Source organism: Sphaeramia orbicularis, chromosome 12, assembly GCF_902148855.1.
Source record: "Sphaeramia orbicularis chromosome 12, fSphaOr1.1, whole genome shotgun sequence".
Classification (NCBI taxonomy): Eukaryota; Metazoa; Chordata; class Actinopteri; order Kurtiformes; family Apogonidae; genus Sphaeramia; species Sphaeramia orbicularis.
The window spans coordinates 13,875,287-13,888,510 of NC_043968.1; the positions used below are offsets into that span (position 1 = coordinate 13,875,287).

General features: G+C 38.0%; 1 protein-coding gene across 8 annotated transcripts in view; it reads left to right on the forward strand.

Moving 5' to 3' along the window:
• The window catches only part of LOC115429348 (disabled homolog 2-interacting protein), a 423,964-nt gene that overhangs the window by 257,711 nt on the left and 153,029 nt on the right, over positions 1-13,224 (forward strand). The gene's annotated exons all lie outside the window — the stretch shown is intronic.

The window sequence follows — 13,224 nt, forward strand, 5'->3', positions numbered from 1 at the left end:
GTCTTAGGTGGCTGACGTAAAAATTCAGACGAGACAACACGCAACAAGCGAGTTTATCAGCAACTCTCTGAACAGACGACACGGAAGTAACGCGCTGCATCACTATGACGACCAGGTACTGTAAAGTCAGTACTATCTTGTAATGGAAATGCTCCCCAGGAATACCGAGTCGAGCCGAGCCGAGCCCAGTCGAGCTGGCTCCACGTAGTGGAAACGCGGCATTAGTTCTAGATCCCTGTCTCCAGAAGCCTGGTCTGGAGTCCAGATGGACCCACGCCAATGTGAAACTCATTTACTTCAGATACTGGAATGGAGCCTTTGATGTTTGCCGTCTTCACATCTTGAGTTTACATTTCACGCACTCTCCTCCATTTGCCTTCCTGTGTGATTTTTTTTTTTTCCCATTACAGTTTACTCTGCATAATATTAACATACTCCAGGTAAACGGACACATACACTCTCCAACATCTGTCCATGCTCAACACAGTCACTCACTCATGAGTACACTGTCTACAAACACAGCTATGCCTTGTCTGTCATCTTACTTTAATTCCAGTCTAGTCTGCTTTCTGCCATGTTTAATTCAATAGATAAACAGGCATTTAATGAAGCAAAACATTCCTCTATGAGTCATCAATTTACAGCTAATTAGCAATTAGCATTGCATTTCCATTAATATATAATGAGAAGGGAGATGACAGCCCAGAGGTGAACTGTAAACACTGGGTGTTGGACCAGCGGGGCCACAAGCACTCAGCACTCTGACATAAACAACTGTGGAAGCTAATGTCAACTTTCAGCCTTTGTCATCTGAAGGTTGAACAAAGAGCTAGAAATAGACTAAAAGAAGATATAGTATAAAGCCAGCATGGATTTAAGAATTTGAAGCTCCTTTTTTTTTTTAAATGGTATGTAAGGCAATTTTTGAAGGTTACAATGGTTAAGATCTAATAATTAGTAAGAAAAATAATCTATTTTCTACTCTACATTAAATTACCATTAATTTGGTTGGTTATGTTTTCTGTTTTTCTGGTTAAGTTTCAATTCTTTATGTTTTTACTTGCTTGTTTTTTTTCTTTTTCCTATATTGAACACTGGTTAGCTTAATGTGTTGTGTAGGACAAGGTTATTATCGTTAACGAAAACTAACGAAATGACGAAAACTAGAAGTGTAAAAACATTTTCGTTAACTGAAATAAATAAAAACTATAATTAAAAGAAAAAAACGATAACTAACTGAAACTGTATTGTGTGTTTACAAAACTAACTAAAACGTATAAAAATTATGGATAAAATTTCCTTAGTTTTCATCTTTCTCTATGTCGGACTGATATGAAATCGATTTATTTCCCTCAAGTAATTTTAGCTGCTGGCACCATATGATATTTAACGGTCCGTCACTTCTCGTCACTTGTGGTTTCCAGTCGTCTTCTGGTCCCCGCTCTACCTGGAAACATGGAGACTAAAGTAGGGAGGAAGCAGAAGAGTCCTGTCTGGGATTTATTTGAATTCGACGGCGAAGAAGATAAAAGATCCGACAAAACTAAAACTAAACTAAAACTAAGCATTTAGAAAATAACAAAAAATAATAAAAACTAGCAAACCTGCTCTGAAAATGAATTAAAACTAACTGAATTACAGAAAAAAATCAAACTAAATAAAACTAAACTATAATGAAAAATCCAAAACTACTATAACCTTGGTGTCGGGCAGGCATTAATATAAGCATTCTTCTTCTGCCTGTGTCTGTTCGGGCACTAACTTGTTGGTAATGTTTGTTGTGTTGACAGTGGTTGTCTTATGTGATGACTAAATAAAGAATTTCATCATCATCAAGATACATTTATAGGATTATTCAGACTAAAATACATTTCATTCTGTCTGAAAATAGCAAAGTTACACTAATTTTAGCACCTGGGAATTTTTAGTTTGCCCCTGTTTGTTCACCTTATCACCAGTACCAGCACCTTTAGTTTCTCAGAGAGCTGTCTATGAATAAAAAAAGATGTAGTCGGTACCTCCGGTGCTGGACCACCTGCAGAGCGCCAAGTCTTTCATGAACCCAAATCTTTTTAAGTCAATTTTAAGAGCAGCCCAGATTAAAGCCAACATATAAAATAACCACAAATTGAGCTAGAAACGTTTGAACTCTCATCTTTCTTTAAGGCAGAAATGATGTTTCGAGGAACGGTGGATTATTCCCTGCTGTGTTTTTTTTCCCCTCTCTGTCCTCTTGACTGATTTAATCTTGTTCCGACTAATTTTTTAATGGAGAAAAATGCATCAGCGTGCCCTGATTTTGATATAAGCAGACATGAATTAGAAGATACCTACTGATGTAAAACACACGACAGAGGAATAGCAAGCTTGCAGGAGACAGAAAGGGTCAGATAGAGAGGCTAAATATTGATTAAGTGTCTCTTAAGCAGCTCTTTTACTCTCAGGGGGAGAGAGGAGAGGAGCACTGCAGCAAAGTCATCCTGTCTCAATCACATGACCACTTGACTGACTTTTGTAGCTTACTGCTAAGCAGCAATAACTTGTAGGGCAAAGAAAGTTTCTCCAGACACTTTACCCTTTTCTGCACTTTCTCTCATACTGCCCCCTTCTGGTTTGTGTTAGTTAGTACAAGTAGCCACATTTCCTCATGCAATTAACTTTTATTAGTGACAAACTGCCACAGAAACTCAATTTATTTGTTCATTTTTGTATTAAATTAATGAATTACAAGGGACAAACTAATGCTGTTGTAATTAGAATTGGTGTACAACATAGTAGATGGAAAAATAGATGTCTAGGGCACACACATGTTGGCATATACTTTTGGGAATGCAAACAGGAAAACAAACAAGCATGCAGTTACCATTCTCCTCTCCTGCGTCTCCTTCTTTTGGCAATGACAAACTAGCCCTTACTTCACTCCCTCCAGTGAAAAGACTTGTGGTGACATCTGAAGTACCCTTCCTAGGCCTTGAGCTAAATCTGTCATAATGTTTTTCTCTCATATTCCTCGCAGAGACTGTGTTCAATGTGTGCACTCAAAAAACGGGCTCAACACATGATTCTAAGCACATCCTCTAGCACTTCTGGAAAACAGTTTTTTTACCACTAGGCAGAAATCTCATTCCTAAAGCCTAATCTTCTGCAGCCAATTCAGAAATAGCAAAAGATTGCATGCATTAAATATAAAAGTTACGAGTTTGTAGTTTCTCTGACTCTGTGCTTGTTTAAGCAGCACACAAACAAACCTTATCTAAGTCTGTCACGTCCCTTTTTCCCACTGATTGCTCCTGCTAGCTGGATTGATTCTCAATTGTGACTTAGCCCCTTATCCCATCTCTCCTTGGCTCCATTCTCCCCCCACCTCCTCTCTACTCTCTGATAATAGTAGGGGGTCTAATTGGACAGGTATGTCTCTTGTTTTCATCAGCTTGTGCTAAAGGAGTACGAAAGGGGTTGATGTTGAAGCAGGGAACACCCTGCTGATTGTCCAGGCACTGATTCTATCAGGCCCCATTAGGGAAGCCGGGAATTGCCAAGCCTGGGGAATAGAATTAACTTGTTGTAGGCATTTGCTTTAATTTAATGACAAAAAAAAAACTAAAAAAGCACAGAGATAAAATTGAGCTGTCCTCTTAGTGCTGATTTAATGGGCTTGGACAGGCTGAGATTACAATCAAATATGCATTCTCACTATGCACTCTTCACATACGCACACATGCATGCACAGAGCTAAGCTGCCACAAGTTTGCCGAGTACATAGTAAATATGGATAAACACATTCTTTCCAGGACATAAACATTCCCTTCGGAGAAAGTACAATGAGCCGAGGCTGCGGGGTCGCTGAAAAACCAGCCTCACCTCCCCTTGGAGAATGCATGTAGAATCAGATTATTCCATCCCCTCCTTCCTCTAATTAGCTGTCAACCATAGCAATGCGGAATAATTAAGGAGCTCATTGAAATTCACGCTTACAAGTGACGCTGCAGTGGCCCCCTGTCAGGCTGCGCTGGCAGTAATAGCCTTACCATGTTTCTGTGTGTGAGTAGGTGTTGGCAAAGTGAAAGGGCGAGACATTACAGCAAAACCAATATTATTTCTAAAAGAGCAATCATGGCATCGGGATGTCAGAAGCTAATTATTAGAGGAATTATATTATTTTTTGCATTCTTTATTAACATGAATAATGATTTTGCGTGAGACTGACAGATATTATTGAGCCGTGCACACTAGGAAGCTGTTTTTCCATGAGTCAGTTTTATAACCAAGACAAAAGAACAATGACATGACGTATGACGTGTCAGTTTTCAGGGCAGATGCAGACCTAACAAGGAAGGATCAAAATCCCTACATTAGTACACTTCCCTCTGTATTTAACCCATAAAGACCCAAAAAGCCACCAGTGACACAAACCATCTAGTGATCTAAACTGTTTAATACCTGTTGATCCACTAATCCTATCAATACATGTAAATAATTGGTGTAAAATACGGTTTGTCATCTTTTCATGGTCATCAGATATGAGCCATCTGGATGTTCAGAGGCTCCGTAGTTACCGTGGAAACACCGTCATCTTCTACAACATTGATTCACTAGTAAAACCCATGGAGTTGGATCAATGACAGTGGATGGAGACACTTGGTCAATGTTCAGTTAATGATATATTTTGTTGAAAAAAGTCACTTTTTCTTCAGTTTTCTCTGTTTTTAATATAAGAACCCTGAACTTCACTCTGAGCTTTTACGAACATCTACCTGATCAGTGAATTAAATACAGGAAAATACATGATTAGCGCAGAAAAATCCAATCCATTTTTATGTATAAAGCACAAATTTAAACAAACACAAAGGTTTCCAAAGTGCTGTACAGTAAAATTAATGCATTAAAAACATAATAAAACTAGAAAAGCACTAGAAAAGAGCGCAGACCTCCGCCAAGGCAGATCAGCCCCCCCCCCCCCCCCACCCCCCCCCCCCCCCCCCCCCCCCCCCCCCCCCCTCCCCCATCACCACCTAAATTTCATCATTTGTTCCTTGTGCTAGTATCAACATTTCCTGAAAATGTCTTGAAAATCCGTCCATAACTTTTTGAGTTATCTTGCTAACAGACAAACCCTGATCAAAACATAACCTCAGCCATTTCACTTAGCGGAGGTAAAGATAAAATACTAAGATAAAAACACAATGAAACATAATAGATAAATAAATAAATAAATAGACTGTCCACCCCAGATGAAAAAGCCCAAAATACGGAGCAAAATATTATCATTATTATTATTATTATTATTATCATTATTATTATTATTATTATTATTATTATTATTATTATTATTATCATTATTATTATTATTATTATATTGTAATAAATGGTGATAAATCACTTAAGAAAGGTTAAAATAATGAGAAAAAATGATTTGGGAACTACCACGAAAGTAGGACTGGATCTTTATGGGTTAATGAGAGCAAATGCTGATTAGGACACAGACTTAATTTGACCATCTCATGCTCTGTCTGTAGATTTTCCAAGAATCCGTCCACAGCTACTTGGTCACCTCTGCTGAGCCCTGATCTGTCTGCGACCTTGTCATTCATTTGCTGTATTTTTCTCCTCACTTTCCTCCTCATTTAGTTTCATTCTATTGCTTTTTCTATCAACTCATGCTCTGCCACCTCCACATTGTGCTCCACTTTCTCCATTTATTCTGCTCCTATAGCTCAGGCCTCTCTCCGGCAGGTCCTCACTGTCATTTTCTACATTTTTGACTGGTCTCACCTCTATTTTTGTCCTTTCTCTCTCTCAGTCTCAGTCTCTTCCTGAATATTTTCCTCCTTGCTGTCTCCATCTTGTATGAACAGGTGCTGACGGTGAAATGAAATGCCAACATTTTGCAGTGCTTACAATGTGTCTCGCCTCCCATGTGGTTTAATCCGGCGTTAATAGAGACATCAGTCATGATTACTGACAGATTATAAGTGGGAGAATAGGCCATTCATATGCGACGACCTTTACCCTGCTCAAATACTTCGACTGTTTTTTAACGTCACATTGCTGCCCACATGCGCTGAAGAGGAACGGCAAAATAATCAGTGTAATTGTGTGTTTCTTTTCCCTGTCTCTTGTACTCTCTGTTGTTCCTTCCTTGGTCTATTCTTCACAGTCCATCCATCAGTGGTAAGAGAGAAGTAAAAACAGAACAAGCAGCCACTAATCAATCCAGCTTGCCTGCGGGGACAGGTTTCTATTCACTGACTTATTTCTGCAGATGGGGAAAAAAAGAGAAGCTCTTTAATTTGTTAGCTGTGAATATGCCAACAGCAGCAGGCACACACTCTCTTAGGGCCATGGGAAAGAGGCAAAGAATTACTATAATTTTAAAGCCAACTGCGAATGATGATACGCTGAAACGAGGAAAAGCGTGTCTGTGTTTGTACATAAGGGTATATTTGATTGATTTTCGAACACTTTCCCTTGTTTGCCATCAAAAAGTAAAAATCTAGCCTCTCTTGAAGCTGCTCTTCTCATGCTGTGAAGTAAATGATTTGGCTGGGGATGGTTATGTGCAATATTCCACATATTTTTTCATGTTAAGGACAGCACTCAGCTTCCCAACCCACAAAGAGAATGATTTATTTAGCTCAGAAGTCAGGAAGTTGCCTCAGAAAGCGACCTTGTCTTGAGTCTCCGGCGTCTCTCACTCATGCCAACTGCAATGACTCAGCCTCAATCGTTGAGCTAATAGCACCTGTTCAGGCTTTACTGCTAAAAGGTAGCAATAGTAAGCCATTTGCTCACTTATCAGTGATTACATCTCTAGCTAGCTAGCAATGTCACCTGCCTAGGGACGACAGATGGAAATTAGCACTGCTGCTACAATCTGGCATATTTACAGCTGGAATTGTTGTAGATGTTCATTAATATGCACTGTCCCTAATAAATAAATAAATAACGAAAATAAAATAAAATAAAATTTAAAAAAAAATAATAAAAATAACAATAAATAAATAAATAAATAAATAAAAATTCACTACATGTACTTTTTGGTAGCATAAACACTCTCTGACCATTAGACGCAGGCCACTGTTGATATAAGGAAATAATTATCCGACTCGTGACGAGAACAACAAAACAAAAACTTGTGATATTACTTCAACTGCAGCTTTACAAAACTACTATCAATTAGATTTCCTACATTGAAAAACTGAATGTGTTTAACCCTTTATAGTTCACTCAGAGAAATACTCCGAAATTCAAAATTTCAACCTTAGTGTTTTTTTGGAGGACATAACAAGACTGTAATAGTTTTGTGAAAATTTTCAAGACAGGTATTGTTATGTAGAAAATCAAGGTCAGTGAAGTTACCATATTTGGTTCCTTACCTGTAAGTGGCCAAAAAAAAGATAATCAAGAAGTATATATATTAAAAAAATACAAGAAAAACACGTGCAAAGTGAAAAGAACATCTCTTTCTGCAACAACGTAAGTGCTTATACAGACGCCTGTCAACATACACATTATCCCAGTGTTTTTCAACCTTGAGGTGGGGACCTCATGTGGGGTCGCCTGGAATTCAAATAGGGTCACCTGAAATTTCTAGTAAGTAATATATTTAAAAAAAAAAAAAAAAGACTTATAAATGATGTATGTATGTTGATGATTTAATATACAGTATATTTCATTATAACTAAAACACCACACACTTTTCCTATACAAATCAAGCTCAAATAAAATGCAGGATATAATATCTGAGAGGGCATATCTTAATTGACCTGATCATGTGACCACGTGCGTTACTACGCTTCAACCTGCCCAGACACAGTCACAGTCAGAAAACCAGACCGAACAGAGAATGGAAAGATTTCTTCGCCCGCCTGGCCCTGCTAAGATGTGTCCGAGAGGAACAGTCACCAAAAAGAACATTATATACATTATATAGCCTAAATGTCATCTAAAATTAACATATTTGCAACATAGTATAGCAAACTATTACATGATCAAAAACAAATTAATTTTAGCAAAAAAAAAAAAAAAAAAAAAAAAGTCTCCGTTTTGAATGTATGTGGTCGCCAGAAATTTGTGATGTTAAAATAGGGTCACAAGCCAAAAAAGGTTGGGAACCACTGCATTCTCCCTTTGAACATCATTCCTTACATTAGTACCATTACTTCCTGGTACCAAACAAAGCAGGTACACTCACTGTTCATGCAGCGGCGGACCTTACAGACCCTGGAGACCACATTGGACCTGAGATTGTTGACTCACCGTCCTCACTGGAACTTTTGCTGTCAATGTCTTGTAATGTATGTGGAAATGACCAAAAATAGTCACTTGCTTGATAAAGGGTTGCATTGTAGATGCATTGCAGGACAGTAGTATCCTTTTAAATGGAAACAGTGCATGTCCCCAAAAAAAGTGTGTTTCTGTAGACCACCTTTAGCTTTGATTCTCAGACTCATTTGCTGTGACATTGTTTATGCCACACAATGTTTATGCAACGTCACAATAAATGCCACAACACTTATTTCCGTGCAGAATTCATTTTAGGCTAAGCTCTTGTATTGATGATGGACAGTCAAACCGCTGCGTAAAGTCATCCCTGGCACATCCCAAAAGGATTCACGTCTGGACTCTGCAGTGGCCAATCCATGTGTGAAAATGATGTCTCATGCTCCCTGAACTCCTCCTTTACAAGCTCAATGAGCCCTTCTTTATGCTCACTGTCAAACCAATGGTTGTATAAGAAATGAGAAGCTAGTCACTGCATCAGCTAGAGTTTGAGAATGTGTTGGAGCTGAAATATATTCATCACAGCAGTAATTATCCAATGGAAGGATCTGAACTATTGGCTTCGTTAAATCCAGGTGAGAACTTTTTGGTTTTTGCCCAGGCTGTGTATAAATCTGATAACATTCTCTTACAATATTATAAAATTGAGAGGAAAAAGTCTCTTTTATGTTATGACAGGGAGTCGGTTTCTGACAAGCTACAGCTCACTATACGAGGCAGCAAACAAACAGACCTGTAAACAAGTCAGAATTTTATAAATCCTCTTTCGGTTGCTATTTTCTGTAATATTGCTGCTTATATTTTCTTTTCTATGCATCCTAATATTTTAGCTAAAACTCAAAAAAAAAAAAAAAAAAAAAAAAGAACCTCCTCCATTACAGTATAGTGTATATATTACACTGGGTTACAAAAAAATATTTTTTGCAAGTTGTCTAGGTTTTTTCAACTGAATTAGGACCATTTTGCACCGCTAAATCCAAAAATGACATCTGTTTTTCTCAATCAGGTCAGGTTTTTTTGCTAATTTGATTTTGAAAAATTTGATCTTCTCACAAAATTGATTACATTTTTGTGACTTTATCAGTTGATTTTTTATATAGTTCTCACCCAAAATAGGTTTTAAGAGAAAAAAAATCATTTTCTAACAGGATTCTTGTTAGGTACAATGGTGTATTCACCGTAGATGTAGCAGAATACGTCAGGCTTATTTTTGCAAGATCTTCTAGTCGAAGCCATTTCATTCACCTGTAATATTAAAAAAAAAACATTAATCATAAATTGGCAAAAGTAAAATCTTCAGAACTCGTTTATTGCAAGAAATATGAAAGAATTTTGTATCATATGATGTGAAAATGCCCATAAATGTAAGCAAAAATGTTAAAAAGCCAATATGTAGCATAGCTCAGAAGGTTGACCTGATTGAGCAAAATTAGTGTGATTTTTGGATTCAGCACACCAAAATTATCCTAAATCAGCTCAAAAAACTTCAACAATAAATTTGCTGTCAACCAGTGTTATACGTCCACTGCAAAAAACCAAGAGAAAAGCATTTTAGTTCAGTCTTTACTGCTATTATAAAACCACATTTTATCACAGTGTCTGTCCTGGAGGCTTCTGTCAGTGAGGAGTCAGTCAGCAGATGAAGTTGTAGCACTGCCGCTTTTAAAACCACTTTTACTGACTTTGCTATCATTTTACACCAGAGCTGAAACCAAAGATGGAGACAAAAAAAAAAAAAAAGAAAAAGCACTGTGATCATCAGTTTTCATCCCAGATCAGATCAGTATTTGGTTCGATTTGGACAGTCACAGATCCTCGTCTGTTTCATCACCAAAAGTGGTCTAAGGAAAAATAACCAGATCTCAAACCAGTCAAGCATATGTGGGAATATAACATTACTACCAGCTACCTAATAGTGTGTGGGATGCCCTTTTATTATCAGAAAAACTAGACCAGAAAGATATCTGTTCTATAAGACCCCTTAACCCTTTATAGGGCACTCATAGAAATACTCTGAAGTTGACAAGTGTGTTATCGGAGGAGATAACAAGACTTTATTATATTTGTGATTTTTTTTTTTGTGATTCCTTGCCCATATATGGTAAAAAAAAATAAAAAAAAAAATCCAAAAAGTATATATAAAAATACAAGAAAAACGCATGTAATGTGAAAGGAAACATGAATTTTTGAACATTAGAACACCACATTTAGAACATTAGAGCAACATCAGGGCTGATCCAGACCCCTGTCCACACCCACAGGATCCCTTTGAACATCATTCCTTACATTAGTACCATTACTTCATGGTACCTAACAAAGCAGGTACACTCACTGTTCATGCAGAGGTGGACCTTACAGACCCTGGAGACCACATTGGACCTGAGATTGTTGACTCACCGTCCTCACTGGAACTGTTGCTGTCACTGTCTTGTAATGTATGTGGAAATGACCAAAAATAGTCATTTGCTTGATAAAGGGTTGCATTGTAAATGCATTGTAGGACAATATTATCCTTTTGGAAACATAAATGGAAACTAAATGGAAACATATAATATACACAGTGCATGTCCCCAAAAAAAGTGTGTTTCTGTAGACCACCTTTAGCTTTGATTCTCAGACTCATTTGCTGTGACATTGTTTATGCCACACAATGTTTATGCAACGTCACAATAAATGCCACAACACTTATTTCCGTGCAGAATTCATTTTAGGCTAAGCTCTTGTATTGATGATGGACAGTCAAACCGCTGCGTAAAGTCATCCCCGGCACATCCCAAAAGGATTCACGTCTGGACTCTGCGGTGGCCAATCCATGTGTGAAAATGATGTCTCATGCTCCCTGAACTCCTCCTTTACAAGCTCAATGAGCCCTTCTTTATGCTCACTGTCAAACCAATGGTTGTATAAGAAATGAGAAGCTAGTCACTGCATCAGCTAGAGTTTGAGAATGTGTTGGAGCTGAAATATATTCATCACAGCAGTAATTATCCAATGGAAGGATCTGAACTATTGGCTTCGTTAAATCCAGGTGAGAACTTTTTGGTTTTTGCTCAGGCTGTGTATAAATCTGATAACATTCTCTTACAATATTATAAAATTGAGAGGAAAAAGTCTCTTTTATGTTATGAAATGGAGTCAGTTTCTGACAAGCTACAGCTCACTATACGAGGCAGCAAACAAACAGACCTGTAAACAAGTCAGAATTTTATAAATCCTCTTTCGGTTGCTATTTTCTGTAATATTGCTGCTTATATTTTCTTTTCTATGCATCCTAATATTTTAGCTAAATCTCAAAAAAAAAAGACCTCAGATTGTTGACTCACTGTCCTCACTGGAACTGCTACTGTCACTGTCTTTTAATTTATGTGGAAATTATTAAAAAAAAAAAAAAGTCACTTGCCCGATAAAGGGTTCAAGTGTGCTGTGGTGTCTGGGATGAAGACTTTAGCGGCAGATCCTTTAAAGGGCTCATATTTTGCTAAACCCACTTTTATTAGTCTTAGGTTCATTTATTTGTGTATTTGGACCCTAATAGTTCATAAAGTTTGAATTTGAACCCTCCAGGTGCTGCAAAGCTATCTTTACATTCATTCTGGCAAAAATCGAGTGGATTTCTACAAATTGTTTTAAATCCTGCTTAATTTGTTACGTCTATAACTTGTTGTGTCACGACATTTGCACATATAAGGTCAAGACTTCCAACGAACATTTCTCCGAGTACAACATGTTTATGTTTACGCATTTGGCAGACGCTTTTTTCCAAAGCGACTTACAGGGGAAAACCAATTAAATCACTCAATCAATCAAATTTTATTTATATAGCGCCAGATCACAAAAAAAAGTTATCTCTTGACATTTTATATATAGAGTTGGTCAAAACCAGACTCTAAGTCAATTTACAGAAACCCAACAGAATCCTCCAGGAGCAAACACTTGTGACTGGTGACAGTGGCGGGAAAAAACTTCCCTTTAACAGCAGAAACCTCGAGCAGACCCAGACTCCTGGAGGATGGACGTCTGCCTTGACCAGTTGGGGTTAAAGGGAGAGAGTAGAGAAGGGGAAAAAGAGAGAGCGATAGAGATAGAGACTGGGGGAGAGGGGGAGAAGGGGGGAGTAGGGGGAGACACATGGAGGTGGTTGAGGATAAGTGAGTGGTGATGATGAGGGCAGGGAAGAGGCCGGACCACCGCAGCAGGTCCAGAGATAATCGTGAAAGAATCTGTGGTTATCCTGGGAAAAACCTTATTAGAATATTTAAAATGGAATGTTTGAAAGTGCTAGGATAGGAGGTGCTCTCGGAAGAGCTGGGTCTTCAGGAGCTTCTTGAAGATTGGCAGGGATGACTCTGTTCTTGTAGCACTTGGTAGAGCGTTCCACCAACGTGGAACGACCCATGAAAAGAGCCTGGATTGTCTTGTACAAGGTCTGGGGACCACCAGACTACGTTCCCCAGACAACATAATTGTTTGTCAGCAGCAGCAGTTGTAGTCCATACTGAAAATATGTCCAAACTTTGATGTTGAACGGGACAGAGCAGCAGGGTCAACAACCTGTAGGGGGTGGGGCGTGAAGTGGCTCATTTGCATTTAAAGGGCCAGCGCTCAAAACGACCTTTCTGGTGTCATTACTCAGAAATAGGGTTGAAGATGGACCTGTGGAGTTGAATTAATGAAGAATTCAGACCTAAGTATAGCATTTACAGTTTATGTAGACCACAGGGAAATGTTTTAAAATGCATAATTTCATTTAAAAACGGCAAAATATCACTCCTTTAAGAGTTAATACTTAATAAGATCTTGGGCGTGCTATTACATGTAGTGATCCATTCTTTACTTATCAGAGAAGACAGAAACTCAGAAACTTTCATTTCACAACTTCATCCATAAACTGTTCCTGTTCCTCTTTTAGACAGTTCAGTCAAGAAAATACAGAACATATCT